Source organism: Equus caballus, unplaced genomic scaffold, assembly GCF_041296265.1.
Source record: "Equus caballus isolate H_3958 breed thoroughbred unplaced genomic scaffold, TB-T2T unassigned-0001488, whole genome shotgun sequence".
Taxonomy (NCBI): Eukaryota; Metazoa; Chordata; class Mammalia; order Perissodactyla; family Equidae; genus Equus; species Equus caballus.
In genome coordinates this window covers 1-21,367 of record NW_027222168.1, presented here as the reverse complement: position 1 = coordinate 21,367, position 21,367 = coordinate 1, and the positions used below count along the sequence as shown (strand labels likewise).

The following is a 21,367-nucleotide window of genomic DNA, read 5'->3' as shown; positions in this document are numbered from 1 at the left end:
GCCGGCGCGCAGGCCCCAGCGGGCGGCTCAAGCGGCGGGGGTGGAAACGGGCGTCCGGTTCTCGGCCAGAGCCCGGAGACCTCCCCGCACACGCATCCAGGCACCCGGAAGCTCTCGGGCGACTGTCACCCGAGCAGAGCGTGTCAGCACTTATCTGGCGGCACAAAACCACCCATTCAGGGGCAAGAATCGCCGCGCCCGGAGACGGGGCCCACCCACGGATCACGAGGGGAACCCCTGGATCACGGCCACGGCCACCAGACCCCAAGCACGACCCCATCGCCACCAGGCCCGGAGCTCCCGGGGCCATCTGGTCGACCCCAGAAGCGTGGCGGCAGGGGGAGCCGGGGACAGCCTCCCCGGGCCGCCCGCGCGGGCCGGGACCGGTCGGTCCCTCCCTCTGAGTCGCCGGGTCAGGACTTAGAAAAGAATTCCACGGAGGAGCCTCCGGCGACCGGGCCCGGGGCGGGACCGTGGCTCCCGTCCCTCAGCCGGGGCTCCACCTACGCCTCGAGCCGGCCCCCTCCCACCTCCGGACAAAGACGCGACCCGCGAAACTCGGAGAGAGAAGTCCGGTCCGACGGCCCGGACCCACCCCGGGCACGCGTCCCGGCCGGGGACGCCCTCCCCGGCCCGCCCTCGAGGGCTCCCGGGGCCGGTCCACGCTCTTCTCCAGGGCGGGACTTGGACAAAAAACTGCCACGGAGGAGGAGGCATCCGAGGACCGGGCCCGGTCCCCACCGCCAGAGCCGGTCGACTCGGAAGACCAGTGGGGAAAAGGCCAGCCCGGCGGCCGAGCCCGTCGCGCCCTCCACGGGCCTCCCCCGCAAGGCCCCGGCCGGTCCCCCACCTCCGGAGCGGGGCGCGGAAAGGGGATCGGCGACGCGGAAGGCCCGACCACCGGGCCGCCCTCAGGACGACGGCCGGGCACGGGACGAGTTCCCTCGCCCGTTCCCCCGCGGTGGCCCCCCACCCCCTCCCGGGGACGGAGGGGCACCGGCGGCTGCTGGTCGACCCGTCCGGGAGGCCCCACACCCCGGCCGGCACCGGGCGGCGCGGCGACAGCCACCTCCCTCAGTAGCCTGCACCTCCAATCTCCGGCGAGCGGGCGTCGCGCTCACGCACCGGCGCCACCGGGCCAGATCCCGCCAGCGACGCCGGCCTCCCGGGACTCTGCCTCGGTCACCGCGGCCGAGTCCCGTCCCTTGGCCCGCGTCGCCGGAGCTCCGGAGGAAAGAGACGATATAAAAGCGGCCGCCAGGTGGCACCCGGCGACCGGCGACCGCCTCAGCGGGACGGAGCCGGAGCGCGGGCCCGCCGGGGAGCACAGCCGGGCCGCCGGGCCGCCAGATCCCGTCCCGGCGCCCCCTCGGACCCAGCCTCCCGGCCCAGCTCGGCCCCGGGGCGTCCGCCCGCGGGCTCCCGGCCGCCAAGGCGCAGCCCCAGCCGCAGGAGGGGGACCCGGAAAAGGTTTCTCGGGCGCTCACCGGGAAGGGGACGGGGAGAGTTCCCCCAGAGAGGCCAGGGGTCGGCCCGGGCCGGGCTGAGCCGGTGCGGCCGGGAGGCCGCCGCTTCCCGGAGCGGCCGGAGCGCCCCCGGGGCTCCCGGGAGGACTTAGAAAATCAGGGCGGGCGGGGACGGTCAAACCGAAACCAGGCACGTCATCCGAGAAGGACCGTGATGACGGGAGGAGGAAAGCTTTCAAGCGCAGAGGGTCTGTCGAAGGCAGGCGGAGAGTCTACCCGCTGAAACGGACGAAGATGGGAAAAAGAGGCTAGCTGAGGTGCCGACATTTAAGGAAATTAAAAAAAAAAAAAAAAGCACGAGGGCGTGGAGAACTGGGGGAAAATCAACACTGAGAAATCTACCCTCTGAAACTGACGAAGATGGGCAACAGGGGCTAGCTCGGGTGGCAATCTTTAAGCAGAACACACACACACACACACACACACACACACACACAAGCGCGTAGAGACCTGGGGAAAAAGCAACGCTGAGAAATCTACCCTCTGAAACTGACGAACATGGGCAACACAGGCTAGCTCAGGTGGCAATCGTTAAGCAAAAAAATAAATAAATAAAATAAAAAACTACAATGGCGAGGAGACCCGGTGAAAAAGCAACCCTGAAAAAAGGTACCCTCTGAAACGGAGGAAGCAGGGCAACAGAGCCTAGCTCAGGTGACAATATTTAAGCCAAAAAGAAAGAAACAAAGAAACAAAGAAACAAAGAAAAGAGCAAGGGAGTGGAGACCTTGGGAAAGAGCGATACTGAAAAATCTAGCCTCTGAAACTGACAAAGATGGGCAACACACGTTAGCTCAAGTGCCAATCTTGCAAAGAAAACACACACACTCACACACACACACACACTGAGGGACGTGGAGACCTGGGGAAAAAGCAACACTGAGAAATCCACCCTCTGAAGCTGACGAAAATGGGCCACAGAGGCTAGCTCAGGCGGCAATCGTTAAGCAAAAGAAACACACAAGGGCGTGGAGACCTGGGGAAAAAGCAACACTGAGAAATCCACCCTCAGAAACTGAGAAAGAAGCGCAACAGAGGCTAGCTCAGGTGGCAATCGTTAAGCAAAAGAAACACACAAGGGCGTGGAGACCCGGGTAAAAAGCAGCACGGAGAAATCCACCCTCTGAAACTGAGGAACATGGGCAACAGACGCTAGCTCAGGTTGGAACCTTTAAGCAGAAAAGAAAGACACCAGGGCGTGGAGAGCTGGCGAAAAAAGCAACACTGAGAAAACTACCCTCTGAAACTGAGAAAGAAGCGCAACAGAGGCTAGCTCAGGTGGCAATCTTTAAGCAAAAGAAACACACAAGGGCGTGGAGACCTGGGGAAAAAGCAACACTGAGAAATCTACCCTCTGAAACTGATGAACATGGGCAACAGAGGCTAGCTCAGGTGGCAATCGTTAAGCAAAAGGAAAACACAAGGGCGTGGAGACCTGGGGAAAAAGCAACACTGAGAAATCCACCCTCTGAAGCTGACGAAAATGGGCAACAGAGGCTACCTCAGGTGGCAATCATTAAGCAAAATAATAAAATAAAATAAAAAACTACAATGGCGAGGAGACCCGGTGAAAAAGCAACCCTGAAAAAAGGTACCCGCTGAAACGGAGGAAGCAGGGCAACAGAGCCTAGCTCAGGTGACAATATTTAAGCCAAAAAGAAAGAAAGAAAGAAAGAAAGAAAGAAAGAAAGAAAGAAAGAAAAGAGCAAGGGAGTGGAGACCTTGGGAAAGAGCAATACTGAAAAATCTAGCCTCTGACTGACAAAGACTGGCAACACACGTTAGCTCAAGTGCCAATCTTGCAAAGAAAACACACACACTCACACACACACACACTGAGGGACGTGGAGATCTGGGGAAAAAGCAACACTGAGAAATCCACCCTCTGAAGCTGACGAAAATGGGCCACAGAGGCTAGCTCAGGTGGCAATCGTTAAGCAAAAGAAACACACAAGGGCGTGGAGACCCGGGTAAAAAGCAGCACGGAGAAATCCACCCTCTGAAACTGAGGAACATGGGCAACAGACCCTAGCTCAGGTTGCAACCTTTAAGCAGAAAAGAAAGACACAAGGGCGTGGAGACCCGGGTAAAAAGCAGCACGGAGAAATCCACCCTCTGAAACTGACGAACATGGGCAACAGAGGCTAGCTCAGGTGGCAATCGTTAAGCAAAAGAAACACACAGGGGCGTGGAGACCTGGGCAAAAAGCAGCACTGAGAAATCTACCCTCTGAAACTGACGAAGATGGGCCACAGAGGCTAGCTCAGGTGGCAATCGTTAAGCAAAAGAAACACACAAGGGCGTGGAGACCTGGGGAAAAAGCAACACTGAGAAATCCACCCTCTCAAACTGACGAACATGGGCAACACGGGCTAGCTCAGGTGGCAATTTTTAAGGAAAAATAAAAGGAAGTGCGTGGAGACCTGGGGAAAAAGCAACACGGAGAAATCCACCCTCAGAAACTGAGAAAGAAGCGCAACAAAGGCTAGCTCAGGTGGCAATCGTTAAGCAAAAGAAACACACAAGGGCGTGGAGACCTGGGGAAAAAGCAGCACTGAGAAATGTACCCTCTGAAACTGACGACGATGGGCAACAGAGGCTAGCTCAGGTGGCAATCTTTAAGCAAAAGGGAAACACAAGGGCGTGGAGACCTGGGGAAAAAGCAACACTGAGAATTCTACCCTCTGAAACTGCCGAAGATGGGCAACAGATGCTAGCTTTGGTTCAATATTTGAGCAAAAAAAAAAAAAAAAAAACACACACACACACACACACACAAGGGCGTGCAGAACTTGGGAAAGAGCAAGACTGAGAAATCTACCCTCTGAAACTGACAAAGATGGGCAACAGAGACTAGCTCAGGTGGCAATCGTTAAGCAAAAGAAACACACAAGGGCGTGGAGACCTGGGGAAAAAGCAGCACGGAGAAATCCACACTCTGAAACTGACGAAGATGGGCCACAGAGGCTACCTCAGGTGGCAATCATTAAGCAAAAATATAAAATAAAATAAAAAAACTACAATGGCGAGGAGACCCGGTGAAAAAGCAACCCTGAAAAAAGGTACCCGCTGAAACGGAGGAAGCAGGGCAACAGAGCCTAGCTCAGGTGACAATATTTAAGCCAAAAAGAAAGAAAGAAAGAAAGAAAGGTAGGAAGAAAGAAAAGAGCAAGGGAGTGGAGACCTTGGGAAAGAGCGATACTGAAAAATCTAGCCTCTGACTGACAAAGACTGGCAACACACGTTAGCTCAAGTGCCAATCTTGCAAAGAAAACACACACACTCACACACACACACACTGAGGGACTTGGAGACCTGGGGAAAAAGCAACACTGAGAAATCCACCCTCTGAAGCTGACGAAAATGGGCCACAGAGGCTAGCTCAGGTGGCAATCGTTAAGCAAAAGAAACACACAAGGGCGTGGAGACCTGGGGAAAAAGCAACACGGAGAAATCCACCCTCTGAAACTGACGAAGAAGGGCAACAGATGCTAGCTTAGGTTCAATATTTGAGCAAAAAAAAAAAAAAAAAAAAAAACCCACACACAAGGGCGTGCAGAACTTGGGAAAGAGCAAGACTGAGAAATCTACCCTCTGAAACTGACAAAGATGGGCCACAGAGGCTAGCTCAGGTGGCAATCGTTAAGCAAAAGAAACACACAAGGGCGTGGAGACCTGGGGAAAAAGCAGCACTGAGAAATGTACCCTCTGAAACTGACGACGATGGGCAACAGAGGCTAGCTCAGGTGGCAATCGTTAAGCAAAAGGAAAACACAAGGGCGTGGAGACCTGGGGAAAAAGCAACACTGAGAAATCCACCCTCTGAAGCTGACGAAAATGGGCAACAGAGGCTACCTCAGGTGGCAATCATTAAGCAAAAAAATAAAATAAAATACAAAACTACAATGGCGAGGAGACCCGGTGAAAAAGCAACCCTGAAAAAAGGTACCCTCTGAAACGGAGGAAGCAGGGCAACAGAGCCTCGCTCAGGTGACAATATTTAAGCCAAAAAGAGAAAGAAAGAAAGAAAGAAAGAAAGAAAGAAAGAAAGAAAGAAAGAAAGAAAGAAAAGAGCAAGGGAGTGGAGACCTTGGGAAAGAGCAATACTGAAAAATCTAGCCTCTGACTGACAAAGACTGGCAACACACGTTAGCTCAAGTGCCAATCTTGCAAAGAAAACACACACACTCACACACACACACACTGAGGGACGTGGAGATCTGGGGAAAAAGCAACACTGAGAAATCCACCCTCTGAAGCTGACGAAAATGGGCCACAGAGGCTAGCTCAGGTGGCAATCGTTAAGCAAAAGAAACACACAAGGGCGTGGAGACCCGGGTAAAAAGCAGCACGGAGAAATCCACCCTCTGAAACTGAGGAACATGGGCAACAGACCCTAGCTCAGGTTGCAACCTTTAAGCAGAAAAGAAAGACACAAGGGCGTGGAGACCCGGGTAAAAAGCAGCACGGAGAAATCCACCCTCTGAAACTGACGAACATGGGCAACAGAGGCTAGCTCAGGTGGCAATCGTTAAGCAAAAGAAACACACAGGGGCGTGGAGACCTGGGCAAAAAGCAGCACTGAGAAATCTACCCTCTGAAACTGACGAAGATGGGCCACAGAGGCTAGCTCAGGTGGCAATCGTTAAGCAAAAGAAACACACAAGGGCGTGGAGACCTGGGGAAAAAGCAACACTGAGAAATCCACCCTCTCAAACTGACGAACATGGGCAACACGGGCTAGCTCAGGTGGCAATTTTTAAGGAAAAATAAAAGGAAGTGCGTGGAGACCTGGGGAAAAAGCAACACGGAGAAATCCACCCTCAGAAACTGAGAAAGAAGCGCAACAAAGGCTAGCTCAGGTGGCAATCGTTAAGCAAAAGAAACACACAAGGGCGTGGAGACCTGGGGAAAAAGCAGCACTGAGAAATGTACCCTCTGAAACTGACGACGATGGGCAACAGAGGCTAGCTCAGGTGGCAATCTTTAAGCAAAAGGGAAACACAAGGGCGTGGAGACCTGGGGAAAAAGCAACACTGAGAATTCTACCCTCTGAAACTGCCGAAGATGGGCAACAGATGCTAGCTTTGGTTCAATATTTGAGCAAAAAAAAAGAAAAAAAAACACACACACACACACACACACAAGGGCGTGCAGAACTTGGGAAAGAGCAAGACTGAGAAATCTACCCTCTGAAACTGACAAAGATGGGCAACAGAGACTAGCTCAGGTGGCAATCGTTAAGCAAAAGAAACACACAAGGGCGTGGAGACCTGGGGAAAAAGCAGCACGGAGAAATCCACACTCTGAAACTGACGAAGATGGGCCACAGAGGCTACCTCAGGTGGCAATCATTAAGCAAAAATATAAAATAAAATAAAAAAACTACAATGGCGAGGAGACCCGGTGAAAAAGCAACCCTGAAAAAAGGTACCCGCTGAAACGGAGGAAGCAGGGCAACAGAGCCTAGCTCAGGTGACAATATTTAAGCCAAAAAGAAAGAAAGAAAGAAAGAAAGGTAGGAAGAAAGAAAAGAGCAAGGGAGTGGAGACCTTGGGAAAGAGCGATACTGAAAAATCTAGCCTCTGACTGACAAAGACTGGCAACACACGTTAGCTCAAGTGCCAATCTTGCAAAGAAAACACACACACTCACACACACACACACTGAGGGACTTGGAGACCTGGGGAAAAAGCAACACTGAGAAATCCACCCTCTGAAGCTGACGAAAATGGGCCACAGAGGCTAGCTCAGGTGGCAATCGTTAAGCAAAAGAAACACACAAGGGCGTGGAGACCTGGGGAAAAAGCAACACGGAGAAATCCACCCTCTGAAACTGACGAAGAAGGGCAACAGATGCTAGCTTAGGTTCAATATTTGAGCAAAAAAAAAAAAAAAAAAAAAAAACCCACACACAAGGGCGTGCAGAACTTGGGAAAGAGCAAGACTGAGAAATCTACCCTCTGAAACTGACAAAGATGGGCCACAGAGGCTAGCTCAGGTGGCAATCGTTAAGCAAAAGAAACACACAAGGGCGTGGAGACCTGGGGAAAAAGCAGCACTGAGAAATGTACCCTCTGAAACTGACGACGATGGGCAACAGAGGCTAGCTCAGGTGGCAATCGTTAAGCAAAAGGAAAACACAAGGGCGTGGAGACCTGGGGAAAAAGCAACACTGAGAAATCCACCCTCTGAAGCTGACGAAAATGGGCAACAGAGGCTACCTCAGGTGGCAATCATTAAGCAAAAAAATAAAATAAAATACAAAACTACAATGGCGAGGAGACCCGGTGAAAAAGCAACCCTGAAAAAAGGTACCCTCTGAAACGGAGGAAGCAGGGCAACAGAGCCTCGCTCAGGTGACAATATTTAAGCCAAAAAGAAAGAAAGAAAGAAAGAAAGAAAGAAAGAAAGAAAGAAAGAAAGAAAGAAAGAAAGAAAAGAGCAAGGGAGTGGAGACCTTGGGAAAGAGCAATACTGAAAAATCTAGCCTCTGACTGACAAAGACTGGCAACACACGTTAGCTCAAGTGCCAATCTTGCAAAGAAAACACACACACTCACACACACACACACTGAGGGACGTGGAGATCTGGGGAAAAAGCAACACTGAGAAATCCACCCTCTGAAGCTGACGAAAATGGGCCACAGAGGCTAGCTCAGGTGGCAATCGTTAAGCAAAAGAAACACACAAGGGCGTGGAGACCCGGGTAAAAAGCAGCACGGAGAAATCCACCCTCTGAAACTGAGGAACATGGGCAACAGACCCTAGCTCAGGTTGCAACCTTTAAGCAGAAAAGAAAGACACAAGGGCGTGGAGACCCGGGTAAAAAGCAGCACGGAGAAATCCACCCTCTGAAACTGACGAACATGGGCAACAGAGGCTAGCTCAGGTGGCAATCGTTAAGCAAAAGAAACACACAGGGGCGTGGAGACCTGGGCAAAAAGCAGCACTGAGAAATCTACCCTCTGAAACTGACGAAGATGGGCCACAGAGGCTAGCTCAGGTGGCAATCGTTAAGCAAAAGAAACACACAAGGGCGTGGAGACCTGGGGAAAAAGCAACACTGAGAAATCCACCCTCTCAAACTGACGAACATGGGCAACACGGGCTAGCTCAGGTGGCAATTTTTAAGGAAAAATAAAAGGAAGTGCGTGGAGACCTGGGGAAAAAGCAACACGGAGAAATCCACCCTCAGAAACTGAGAAAGAAGCGCAACAAAGGCTAGCTCAGGTGGCAATCGTTAAGCAAAAGAAACACACAAGGGCGTGGAGACCTGGGGAAAAAGCAGCACTGAGAAATGTACCCTCTGAAACTGACGACGATGGGCAACAGAGGCTAGCTCAGGTGGCAATCTTTAAGCAAAAGGGAAACACAAGGGCGTGGAGACCTGGGGAAAAAGCAACACTGAGAATTCTACCCTCTGAAACTGCCGAAGATGGGCAACAGATGCTAGCTTTGGTTCAATATTTGAGCAAAAAAAAAGAAAAAAAAACACACACACACACACACACACAAGGGCGTGCAGAACTTGGGAAAGAGCAAGACTGAGAAATCTACCCTCTGAAACTGACAAAGATGGGCAACAGAGACTAGCTCAGGTGGCAATCGTTAAGCAAAAGAAACACACAAGGGCGTGGAGACCTGGGGAAAAAGCAGCACGGAGAAATCCACACTCTGAAACTGACGAAGATGGGCCACAGAGGCTACCTCAGGTGGCAATCATTAAGCAAAAATATAAAATAAAATAAAAAAACTACAATGGCGAGGAGACCCGGTGAAAAAGCAACCCTGAAAAAAGGTACCCGCTGAAACGGAGGAAGCAGGGCAACAGAGCCTAGCTCAGGTGACAATATTTAAGCCAAAAAGAAAGAAAGAAAGAAAGAAAGGTAGGAAGAAAGAAAAGAGCAAGGGAGTGGAGACCTTGGGAAAGAGCGATACTGAAAAATCTAGCCTCTGACTGACAAAGACTGGCAACACACGTTAGCTCAAGTGCCAATCTTGCAAAGAAAACACACACACTCACACACACACACACTGAGGGACTTGGAGACCTGGGGAAAAAGCAACACTGAGAAATCCACCCTCTGAAGCTGACGAAAATGGGCCACAGAGGCTAGCTCAGGTGGCAATCGTTAAGCAAAAGAAACACACAAGGGCGTGGAGACCTGGGGAAAAAGCAACACGGAGAAATCCACCCTCTGAAACTGACGAAGAAGGGCAACAGATGCTAGCTTAGGTTCAATATTTGAGCAAAAAAAAAAAAAAAAAAAAAAAACCCACACACAAGGGCGTGCAGAACTTGGGAAAGAGCAAGACTGAGAAATCTACCCTCTGAAACTGACAAAGATGGGCCACAGAGGCTAGCTCAGGTGGCAATCGTTAAGCAAAAGAAACACACAAGGGCGTGGAGACCTGGGGAAAAAGCAGCACTGAGAAATGTACCCTCTGAAACTGACGACGATGGGCAACAGAGGCTAGCTCAGGTGGCAATCGTTAAGCAAAAGGAAAACACAAGGGCGTGGAGACCTGGGGAAAAAGCAACACTGAGAAATCCACCCTCTGAAGCTGACGAAAATGGGCAACAGAGGCTACCTCAGGTGGCAATCATTAAGCAAAAAAATAAAATAAAATACAAAACTACAATGGCGAGGAGACCCGGTGAAAAAGCAACCCTGAAAAAAGGTACCCTCTGAAACGGAGGAAGCAGGGCAACAGAGCCTCGCTCAGGTGACAATCTTTAAGCCAAAAAAAAAAAAAGAAAAGAAAAGAGCAAGGGAGTGGAGACCTTGGGAAAGAGCGATACTGAAAAATCTAGCCTCTGAAACTGACAAAGATTGGCAACACACGTTAGCTCAAGTGCCAATCTTGCAAAGAAAACACACACACTCACACACACACACAGTGAGGGACTTGGAGACCTGGGGAAAAAGCAACACTGAGAAACCTACCCTCTCAAACTGACGAAGATGGGCAACAGATGCTAGCTTAGGTTCAATATTTGAGCAAAAAAAAAAAAAAAACACACACACACACACAAGGGCGTGCAGAACTTGGGAAAGAGCAAGACTGAGAAATCTACCCTCTGAAACTGACAAAGATGGGAAACAGAGGCTTAGCTCAGGTGGCAATCTTTAAGCAGAAAAAAAAACAACAACAACAAAAAAAAACCCCACAATGGAGTGGAGACCCGGGGGAAATCAACACTGAAAAATACAAATACAATGGAAGGCCAATAGACAGAGCAGGCACTTTCACCTGGGGAGGAGGAGGTACGCATGGATGACCAATGAGCGCATGAAAAGATGTGAGCTGTTCCCTGGAAAAGCAAGTGAGAAAATTAGAGGGAGACATTGTGGGGACACATGGGTGAGACTGGCTTCTTCCAAATACAGGAACAGGATCAAACTGCTAGTGAGGTCGCGGAGAAGCCAAGTCAGTCACTCACGCCTCACTGGTGGTGAAGGGAAACGGTATGGCCTCTGTGAAAAATGGCGTGGCGGGTTCCAAAACTCACACGCCGCGGAAACAACCACCGAAAGTGGCAACCTACATAAGCCCTTGGTGTATCTTGCCTCCTAAGAGCGTCTGTATGTAGCTGGAGCCTTGGGTCGTTAAGGCTTCCACAGTGATCTGTGGTGGTGGTGGTGGGGGGCCTTGGGCCTTGGGGGTCTCCGCTGGACCTCCAGGAAGTCAGCTTTTGTGGAGTCCCGTGAGTCCTTCCAGGGAGGGAGGCATCCAACCCGAGGGTGGTCTGGAGGGCCCCACTCCCGCCACTCCCGGGGGCTGGGGCGGGGGGCGGGGTGGGGGCTGCGGCCACGTTCCTGTTCATTCACACAGAATCCGGGGCATGAATGTTCTTAGCAGCTCTGTTCCACACAGACCCACACTGGAAACCACACAGACGTCCTGCAAGTCCCATCCCTTGCTCATGTCGCCGGGGCTCCGGAGGAGGGCCACTCTGTAAAAGCGGCCGCCAGATGGCGCCCAACAACCGGCGCGGAGGGGTCAGCGGGAGGGAACCGGCCAGCGAGAGTGCACAGCCTGAGCCCACCGCCGGGTCAGGTCTCTCTCTGTCTACCTCTGTCTCTGTCTCTCTGTCTCTCTGTCTCTGACTCTGTCTCTCTCTCTCTTTCTCTCTGGGCCCGCTTGGGGCGGCCGGGAGGTCACCACGCGAGGCCCCAGGGTGTCCACCTCGGAGCTCCCAGGCAGCACAGGGCAACCCTGGGCGCAGAAGGAGGTCTTGGAAAATCGGCGGGGAGGGGGGTGGGGTGGGTGGGCTTGCCAGGAAGGGGACAGACTCCCCACGTGACTCCTGGGCCGGGCCGGGGCTGCCGGCTGGCTGACGCGGACAGAGGGTGGAAAAGTCCCCGGAGATGCCACGGGGCAGGCCGGGGCTGCCGGCCCCCGATTCCCGGAGCGGCCCGAGCACTTCCCGGGTCCCGGGAGGACTTAGAAAATCAGGGCGGGGTGGGGGGTGGGGGTCGCTGTCAAACCGAAACCATGCACGTCATCAGAGAAGGACCGTGACGACGGAGGAATTGTCCGCAGTCTGTCAGGAATTGTGTGCAGCCTGTCACTTCCGGCCCAGAGGGTCTTTCTAAGGCAGACGGACAGACGGAGCCCACAAGTCGTAGAGGAAAGGACCGAGCCGCTTGGCCGCTGAAAAGTTTACAAGACAAAACGGGTCTCCCTCCGCACGGGGCCACAGCAAAGCCCAAAGACGACACACGGGGGGAGCATGGGTGCAGATTCACGTGTGGTGATAAGAATATGGATTTCAGCAGGGCTTCCCGTCCTCATCAACAAGCAGAAGCACCCAAATGGTGCGGGTTGGGGGCAGAGACCTCACAGCCATTCCCTCCACAAATCGAGTTCCCCGGGACATCCTCACAGCGCCGTGCTGTGAGTGTGTGTGGGTGTTTAAAATGGGGTAAATGTGGACGTGGAACTGCTCCGTGAAACCAAAATAACAACAGTCGTAGATCTTCTTTGGTCATTTAGAAAATTCTTCCCCCTCCCCCCCCCAGCGGTGCACGTATTTCCCTTCCAAATAAGAAGAACGGGAAAGGAGATGTTAAAGGCAAGCAGAGAGAGGAAAACTGTTGCAAAACAAAAGCTGAGCTCCCGTCCGAGGGAGGCCTCCTCCGTTAGAGGCCTAGGAAATCATTCTGACAAAATGGAGGATCTCTGTCTTTGGTGTCGATTCCCTCAGAGGTCAAGAGAAACCTTTTCCAATGTCTTTATCAGGAGGAGACTAGAAGTTAGAGAAAAGTATCCTTTCGAGAGCGAGAAAAACCAATTCTGATTTTGCATCAGCTTCCCTCCGATCTTGAAACTCATTGACTTGATTCCATTCTGTCGATGGAAATAATCCGGAACCAATCTATCCGTGAAAATCGGGGTGAGTTTATTCTGACCTAAGATGTAAGGACTGTGGCCCGGGGCCTTTCTTCCTGAAGGAAGAAAGGGCGCCCGGGAAGTGGGGTGTACAGAGTGCTTCTAGACCCCCAGAGAGGACGTTTCACATAGGATCGAAAGGTCCCTTGGACGATAGTCGCGACACTGCTCTGTCAGCACAGCGATCGACAGACACTGCTGGGTGGCAGGTCTGTTGTCTGGGCCTGGGTGGTCACAGGTGAGCCGGATGGTCAAAGGTGAGCGCAACCATCCGTTCCTAGCCTAAGGAAAGATGCCTCTCCTTAAGGAAAGGCCCGAGCACGGGGAAGCTGCTCCTTTCCCTTAAGGGCATTGGTTCTTGCCGTAGGAAATGTTTAAAGCAGATCTACGATGCGATGCGTGCTCGACGGCCACGTCAGGCCCTTTTGGAAAAACACTGTCAGGCCGAATTAGGCCGACACCCAATGGCTTCCTCATAGACTCCAATAGATCCTATCGCTCGCCATTTCTATCTGTCCACTCGTTCCAATTTTAGGCCACTTGACCACGAACAGACCTTTTTCTCAGATTTTTTTCCCCGTGATCACCTTTTCACAGACAAAACGATCTTTACTTTTTAGGCCCTCTTGCCTGAAGGCAGCCATCTCACTTTCCTTGAACACAAAGATGTTTCCCATATTCACTTTTAGTGGCTTTTTGTTTTGTTTTGTGTTGTTTTGTTTTGAGGACGATGAGCCCTGAGCTAACTGCTGCCAATCCTCCTCTTTTTGCCGAGGAAGGCTGGCCCTGAGCTAACCTCCGTGCCCATCTTCCTCTACTTCATATGTGGGACGCCTACCACCACGTGGCTCGCCCAGCGGTGCCACGTCCACCCCCGGGATCCGAACCGGCGAACCCCGGGCCGGCGAAGTGGAACAGGCACACTTAACCAGCGTGCCACTGGGCCGGCCTAGTGGCTTTCATCGCATTCGTTAAGTAGAATTTTTAACCCTCACGAACCTTAATTTTGGTGAAAACTAAGAAGTCAGCAATTAGGAACTGTCCTTCCCATGAGCAGTCTGTCGCTTGGCCAATTTCTAAACACTTGGCCACTTTTAGAAACATGGGATTTCATAGGTTTATCTCTTCCTTCGCTTTATTTGATTTCATCTCACTTTAGTTTTTGGGTGAGGAAGATCGGCCCTCACAGAGCTGACGCCTGTTGCCAATCTTCCTCTTCTTTCTGCTTGAGGGAGAGCGGGCCCGAGGTAACACCTGCGCCCCACTTCCTTGATCTTGCGGACGGGATGCCACCACAGCCCGGTGTGAGGAGCGGTGGAGGTCCACGCCCGGGATCTGAACCCGAGGACCCCAGGCTGCCGAAGCTGAGTGCAGGAGCTTAACCACTATGCCGCCGTGCCGCCGTCCCCTGTCAAAGCTTTTAATAAAGCACGAGACGTGTTCCTCGATAGACCCAAACGTCTTTTCGTTTCCGTATCCTCACAAACCCAAAGTAGATAAACTTCTATTTAGCCACTCACGTCTCAGGTTCTATCTTACTCGGAAATGATCTACATCGTCAAGGAAATTGTTTTTGTCTTAAGTTTGGCACCCGAGCTAACGACTGTTGCCAATCTTCCGTTTTTGTTTTTTCCCCCCCCCCGATTTTTCTCCCCAAATCCCCCCCATGACATAGTTGTCTATCTTAGTTGAGGGCCGTTCTAGTGGTGGCATGTGGGACGCCGCCTCCACACGGCCCGACGAGCGGTGCCGTGTCCGTGCCCGGGATCTGAACGGGCAAAACCCTGGGCCGCCGAAGGGGAGCGTGGGAACTTAACCACTCGGCCACGGGGCTGCCCCCGTCCGTGGACTTTTTTATCACCTGATTTCACCTCGCAAAACTTCAAAGCTTCAAGTTATCAGAGAGGTTTGGGAAGTTGTTTCTATTTATTTAATTAATTTATTTTTCGAGGAAGACGAGCCCCGAGCTGACACCTGCTGCCAATTCTCCTCTTTTTGCCCCGGGAGAGTGGTCCCGAGCTAACATCCGTGCCCATCCTCCTCCCGTTGATAGGCGGGACGCCGACCACAGCATGGCTCACCAAGCGGCGCCACGTCCGCACCCTGGATCCGAACCGGCGAACCCCTGGCCGACAAAACGGAACGTGCGAACTTAACTGCTGTACCGCCGGGCTGGCCCTTCGGGAAGTTCTTTTCAGGACACGGGCCATAAACTAGAATCACCGCTACAGGTTTATCGGAGCGACATCAGCGTTCGTGGTGGATTGAGTCGTCCCCTCTGTCTCTCCCCTCCAGGGGACAACCAAAGGGACGTCTATCGACCCACCCACCAAGGATTCCCCCCCCCCGCATGGCACAGCAGGATGCCTGAGAGATCCACGCAGCCCTACAGCGGCAAGTCACATTCGCACGGTCAAAATTCAATGGCAGAGGGGGCTGGCCCCGTGGCCGAGTGGTTAAGTTCGCGCGCTCCGCTGCAGGCGGCCCAGTGTTTCGTGGGTTCGAATCCTGGGCGCGGACATGGCACTGTTCATCAGACCACGCTGAGGCAGCGTCCCACATGCCACAACTAGAAGAACCCACAACGAAGAATACACAACTATGTACCGGGGGGCTTTGGGGAGAAAAAGGAAAAAATAAAATCTTTAAAAAAAAAATTCAATGGCAGAGACAAAACGTTAAGGTCAGCGAGAGGGAAGAGAATAACCGGCCCAGGAGCAACGGTGTGAAGAACATGGAGAAGACGGGTCCTAGACGCCGGGGTCCCCGGAGCAGCGATTTCATCAGAGGCCCGCGAACGTCCACGATCTCCACACCACGTTTATGGCCGACTGCGTGTGTGGGTCCTTTGGAATCGACCAGGCTACCGTCTGGGCCACTTTGGGACATCGTGTCTAGCTGCCCCGAGCGGTGGAGCTGTCGTTCGAGTGTAAGATGGGGCCCGTCCGGGGAGAGCATGGGGACGGGGAAAGGGAGGCCGCGGGAAGTCACAGAGTCTGAGGTGTTCGGGGGAGACCGACTCTTCTAAAGTGGAGGCGGTAGAAGGAGAGCAGCAGGATTTTTGGATTTTTGTTCTCTCTGTTAGGTATCTGGGTCCGGAGGAGAGTGGGGCGGGGGGGGGGGATGGTTGTGATGGTGGTGGTGGTGGTGGGTGTGAGGCTGAGGCAGGGCTGGTGTTTCCTTTCCGGGTCAGGTGAAAGAGCTCCTCCAGTGGAGGTTTTTGGACAAGGGGTCTGGTCTGGCAGGATGGGAGGTTGCGGGTCGAGCCACAGGGGAATCTGTCGTAGCTCAGACTCGGGCCTTTGAAGAAATAGACAGAGAGAGGAGTTTTGCTCTGTCTGTCACCGCAGCCGGCACCTCAGGAGCAACAACAGAAGGCTTCCCGAATGAGTGAAGGGGCAGGAGCCAGCGTGCCCCGTGCCTCTCTCAGCCCTGCGCCGGCAGGGAAGGAAGCAGGCAGGCAGGCAGGCAGGCAGGCAGGCAGGCAGGCCTCAGGGCTACTCCCGTCCTACTGCCCGGTGGTCCCTGTCCCGGCCCCGCCCCCACTCTCCCCCTGACCCTCACCGCTCCCCAGCCCTCTTCTCAGCCAGAGAGGCGATGGGGGGGGGCGGGGCGGTCCCAGAACAAGTTTCCTCTCATCCACCATCATCTTGCCACCCTGACGACTTGGCCCGAGATCCTGCCTAGGCTGTAGCCGTGTGTGGTTTTCCTGTGGACAAGGGGGCCGGTTCACCATTTCGGAGGAAACCCCTAGCCTTCCACTGCCGAGTCGAGTCGGTGGGACTCGCCAGCCTGGGAGGGGGGAGGGGGGGGAGGGGAGGTCAGGCCCATTCATTCCGACGGGCCTGGTGTCAGGGCTTCATTCAAGTGCAGGAAGCTCTCTCCCATGGCCTCGGGCTCTTTTCCATTGAACGGCTTTCTTCAATTCCCCCACCCTTAGGCCGCAGTCCGCCAAGGGCCGGGAGGCAGGGAGGGAAGATGTTGGGGCAGGGTGGCTGTCTGAGAAACTCGCCTCGTCTGGGGCAGAAAGAGTGCCCCCCTCCTTTCTCTAACCCTACTAGACTGCTTGAGGATCACGGACGGTTTGGCTCATCGATGAGCCCTGCGTTATGGGCCCGGCAAGCAAACTCCTAACTGGCAACCCGCTGCTCTAGGCGTGTGTGGGTTTTTTGATCATTCACCTTCAAGTTCGCACGACATTGGTCCGTGTCCCCCGCCCCAGCTTCCCATGGGAAATCCTCCGTCTCTTTCCACAGACTCACTGGCGACTTCACACAGCGCCTGCCTCCTCCTCCTCCTCCTCCTCCTCCCCCCCCCTCCTCCTCCGAAGGAAGGGGCTGACCCCATGGCCGAGCGGTTGAGTTTGCACGCTCCGCTTCAGCGGCCCGGGGCTTCAAAGGTTCGGATCCTGGGCTCGGACACGGTACCGCTCATCAAGCCACGCTGAGGTGGCGTCCCACACGGCAGAACCAGAGGGACCCTCAAAGAGAATATACAACTAGGTACTGGGGTGCTCTGGGGAGAAGAAGAAGAAGGAGGAGGAATAAAAAGAAAAGATAAGATTGGCAATGAGCTCGGGTGCCGGTCTTTAAAAAAAAAAAAAAAAGAGGAAGAAAGATGGACAAACAGGAACGAATCCCACTGACGGCACCTCCAAATGGTGGGGGGTAGGGGGGTGGGGGGGGTGGGGAGTGGCATCATCGGGCCAATGGTGACTCTAAGTCGTGATCCCGCGGTTGTGTTATTTGATATTTTATCGAATCGATTTATTATTTTATTTTTGAGGAAGATGAGCCCTGAGCGAACATCTGCCGCCAATCCTCCTCTGTCGGCCGAGGAAGACTGGCCCTGAGCTGACATCCGTGCCCATCCCCCTCTACTTTCCAGGTGGGACGCCTGCCACAGCGTGTCTCGCCAAGCGGTGCCGGGTCCTGCGCCCGGGATCCGGACCGGCGAACCCGGGGCCGGCGGAGCGGAACGTGCGAACTTCACCGCCGCGCCACCGGGCCGGCCCCCGGAGTTGTTTTAAAAATCCAGTAAGGGGCTGGCCCCGTGGCCGAGTGGTTAAGTTCGCGCGCTCCGCTGCAGGCGGCCCAGTGTTTCGTCGGTTCGGATCCCGGGCGCGGACACGGCACTGCTCATCAAACCACGCTGAGGCGGCGTCCCACATACCACCGCTAGAAGGACCCACAACGAAGAACACACAACTATGTACCGGGGGGGCTTTGGGGAGAAAAAGGAAAGACAAAAAATAAAATCTTCAAAACTCCAATAAAACTTTGAGTGAAGACGACGAGGAGGATGCGAAACGTATCTCACGCCTCCGAGCCGAGCCGTCCGTTTAGGAAGGGGGACGAGGACCCTTTGTAAGCGATGTCCCTTTTTAAGCACCATTCTAAACCACAGAACAGAACTCCCTCTCCTCGACCCGGAGCGACCCGGAGCGAGGAGGTTCCTGGGTGTGTCAGAGAGGGCCACGTCCTCTGCAGCACGAACGAACCGCCAGGGTTCGGCCACGGGAAAGAATTTCTTCCTCTCCAGGCGGACTAAAAGTCGCCGACGGCAGCGGGCGTAGGTGCTATCCTTCCCGTCCAGGAAAGGCAGGGAGAACTTCAGCCGTGAAGAGAAGGAGGTCTTCCTCACTCCCCGTTTCGGGAGGGCCCCTTTGGCAGGGGAGTTTTGTCTCCTGATTTCAAGTCAGGAAGAAAAGGGAGAGAGAGAGAGAGTGTCCTTCTCGTGCCAGGTCGGTCTGAGGGGGACCTCCTCTGGTTTCCTCCCTTCCCAGGGAAGGCCGTTCGCTCCTTCTTCTAGAAAAAGCTCCCAAAGCACCACCGCCCAGGATGGTTGACCTACGCCCATCGTCCCTCCTTTCCCAATCATTTCTACCGCGACAGAGGGACAGAGGCCCCGGCCCCATCCCCATCCCCACCCCCACCCCCATCGCCTGCCTCCTTGATGGCCAAAGGAGCTGCCTCTGAGAATGGAACGGGGCTTGGAAACCTTCTAGAGGGGTGACTCTCACCTGCCTGCCTGCTGGGAAAAGCACCCACGCTGTCCATCGGACTGCCCTTTTGGGCAAACGTAGGCGTGCCACATAGCGATCGACAGCTATGGCGGGGGGGCGGGGGCGGGGTGGCGTGGTGGTGCCCAGGATCCACGACACGTGACGGCTGCGGAGCACGACAGCCCTAAGACCTTGAGGGAGACGGGGTGGCGCGTGAATCCTTTCGGAACGAGAACGACAGGAAACGCTGACGGGGACGTGTTCTCGTCTCGAGAACACACCAACGCCTCGCACGGTGTCTGACCCGGGGTGCCTCTGACTTTTGTCATCAGAGACGATCCTGTCGACCGCCCCTCACGCTTTGGGGAAAAGGGGAGAGGGACTCGGTAGCACGGGAGAAGCCATCCATCCGCCCTTCCTTTCCGTCTTCACGGCTCCTTCTCGTGGAAAACGAGGAAGCCGTCCGGAGGAACGGAACACTGACCCGGGCCAAAGCGTGGCCCAGCCTGAGCCTCCAAAACCTTCTGCTAAGTGAGAGGTGCCAGACATCCAAGGCGACCTACGTTGCGATTCCACACAGAGGAGAGAGCTAGAACGGTCCAACCCTAGAGGGCGACAGCAGATGGCGGCGGCGGCGGCGGCGGCGGCGGCGGCGGCGGCGGCGGTGGTGGTGGTGGTGGTCGTGGTGAGGCAGATCCGGGAGTGGGGCCGTTTTTTCTTTCGGAGGGAGGGGATGGAAACGGAAACCTTCTGGAAATAGATAGCCGTGACGGATGCGCCACCTTGGGGAGAGAGACCCCCGAAGGCCACTGGCTTGTGCCCCGTGGAAAGGATGGATTCGGTGGGATGGGAATTCTACCTCCGTGTAGAGCGTGTGGTAAACCACGAGGTGGGTGGGTGGGTGGATGGCCTCCCTGCCTCGCCTCCACCTAGACGTCCACACACAGAGACCGACGAGGGAGGGAGGGAGGGAGGGAGGGAGGGAGAGAGACAAGATGGACAGAGGCCGAGGCCGAGGCCGAGGCCGAGGCAGTGAGCGAGTAAGTGATCGACCCTGGCCATAGGGATTCCTCAGAGGGCGTCTCTTGGCTCCCCAAACGAAGAATGTGTGTGGAGATCGAGAAAGATCACCGACCTAGGAGAACCAGCAAGACTTCCTCACCCTCCAGAGAGCCGCTGGGCCCCTGCCGTCCCTGCCACCGCCACCCCTACCCCTCGCCTTTGGCAGCGACGCCAACGAAAGGCAGGCAGACGAGTGGGAGAGTCGTGTGGTGGTGTCCCCCAAGGAAGGTGGGTCCATGCCGACGAGCGGTCGTCGGCGTGTGGAAAAGCCAGAGGCGGGCTGACTAGAAGGAGGGCGTCCTGGGGGAAGGGGCCAGGGTGTGAGGGAGAGAGGCCTGTTTCTCTTCCCCTGTTGGTCCCAAGTCAGGGGCCCAAAGGAGGAAAGCTGTCCGTTCCTTTCCGACTCGGACGGTTCGGGCGGGACCGACCGATCCCCGTGGCGGCGCGGTCGGGGCTTTCTGGACCAGAACCCCTCTCTCCGTCGCCTTTCGACCACACACACGCTTTAGAGGCCAAGAGAAAATGGATCGGGTCTCTCTGTCTCTCTCCCTAGAAAACAAGGGCCGGGGGCCGAGCCCGTGGACGAGCGGTCAAGTACGCGCCCCCACCCCGACCCCCGGCTTCGACGGCCCAGGTTTTCACCGGTTCGGATCCTGGGCGCAGCCCCAGACCCAGCATCGCCCTTCAAGCCCACATAGCAGAAACCCGAAAGACCTACCACTGGAACCTACAACTATGGATGGACGGGACGGGACGGGACGGGGCGGGCGGGGCGGGGCGGGGCGGGGGTGGGGGGGGCGGCTTTGGGGAGAGGAAGAAAGAAAAAATAAAAGAAACACAAGGACGGTCATCGCGATAGTTCTTTCCACTTCCATCCATATGTTAACAGGACCCAAGTTTCCCGACCTCCATTTGGATGCATGTTAACTAAATGGAGAAGCTATTCAAAGGACTCCTCTAAAGAAGTCCACGTTCTTCTTTCTAAATGATAATGAAAATCATTGTCACCACCGCTCTTCCGACCCTCCATGTCCAGACGGCCTCCCGCCCCTCCCCCATCCCCAACTCCCGCCCCGCCCCGCCCCGCGCCGACCCCCGCCCCCGGCATTCGCCCCGCCCACCTTTCCCTCTCCACTCCTACCCCCCCGCCCCCCGCCGCCCGGGACACCACCCCCGCACCCCACCCCCCCCCATCCCGCCGGGCCACCTGGTCGACCTCCTCGAACACTATATAAGAGGATGCCGGGCAGCCGGTGGCGCCCGACAAGCGGCCTCCTCACCGGCCGACGGATCAGCCTCGCGGGGGCGGGCGATGGGAGGCGTTCGTCCAGGTCAGGTCAGGTCAGGTCAGGTCAGGTCGGGGGAGGGAGGATGC

The 21,367-nt window shown here is 54.8% G+C and overlaps 2 long non-coding RNA genes across 2 annotated transcripts; one reads left to right on the top strand and one right to left on the bottom strand.

Annotated features, from left to right (window-relative positions):
- The first annotated feature begins 11,826 nt into the window (after positions 1 to 11,826).
- Positions 11,827 to 14,384, top strand: LOC138922589 (uncharacterized). The gene is made up of 2 exons (XR_011435712.1): positions 11,827 to 12,930; positions 13,706 to 14,384. It is a non-coding gene; the product is annotated as an uncharacterized lncRNA (long non-coding RNA).
- A 3,283-nt stretch (positions 14,385 to 17,667) lies between these two features.
- LOC138922590 (uncharacterized) lies at positions 17,668 to 19,852 on the bottom strand. Its single transcript, XR_011435713.1, has 2 exons — positions 18,949 to 19,852; positions 17,668 to 18,612 (listed from the first exon to the last, which is right to left on the bottom strand). It is a non-coding gene; the product is annotated as an uncharacterized lncRNA (long non-coding RNA).
- Between the last annotated feature and the right edge of the window lie 1,515 nt (positions 19,853 to 21,367).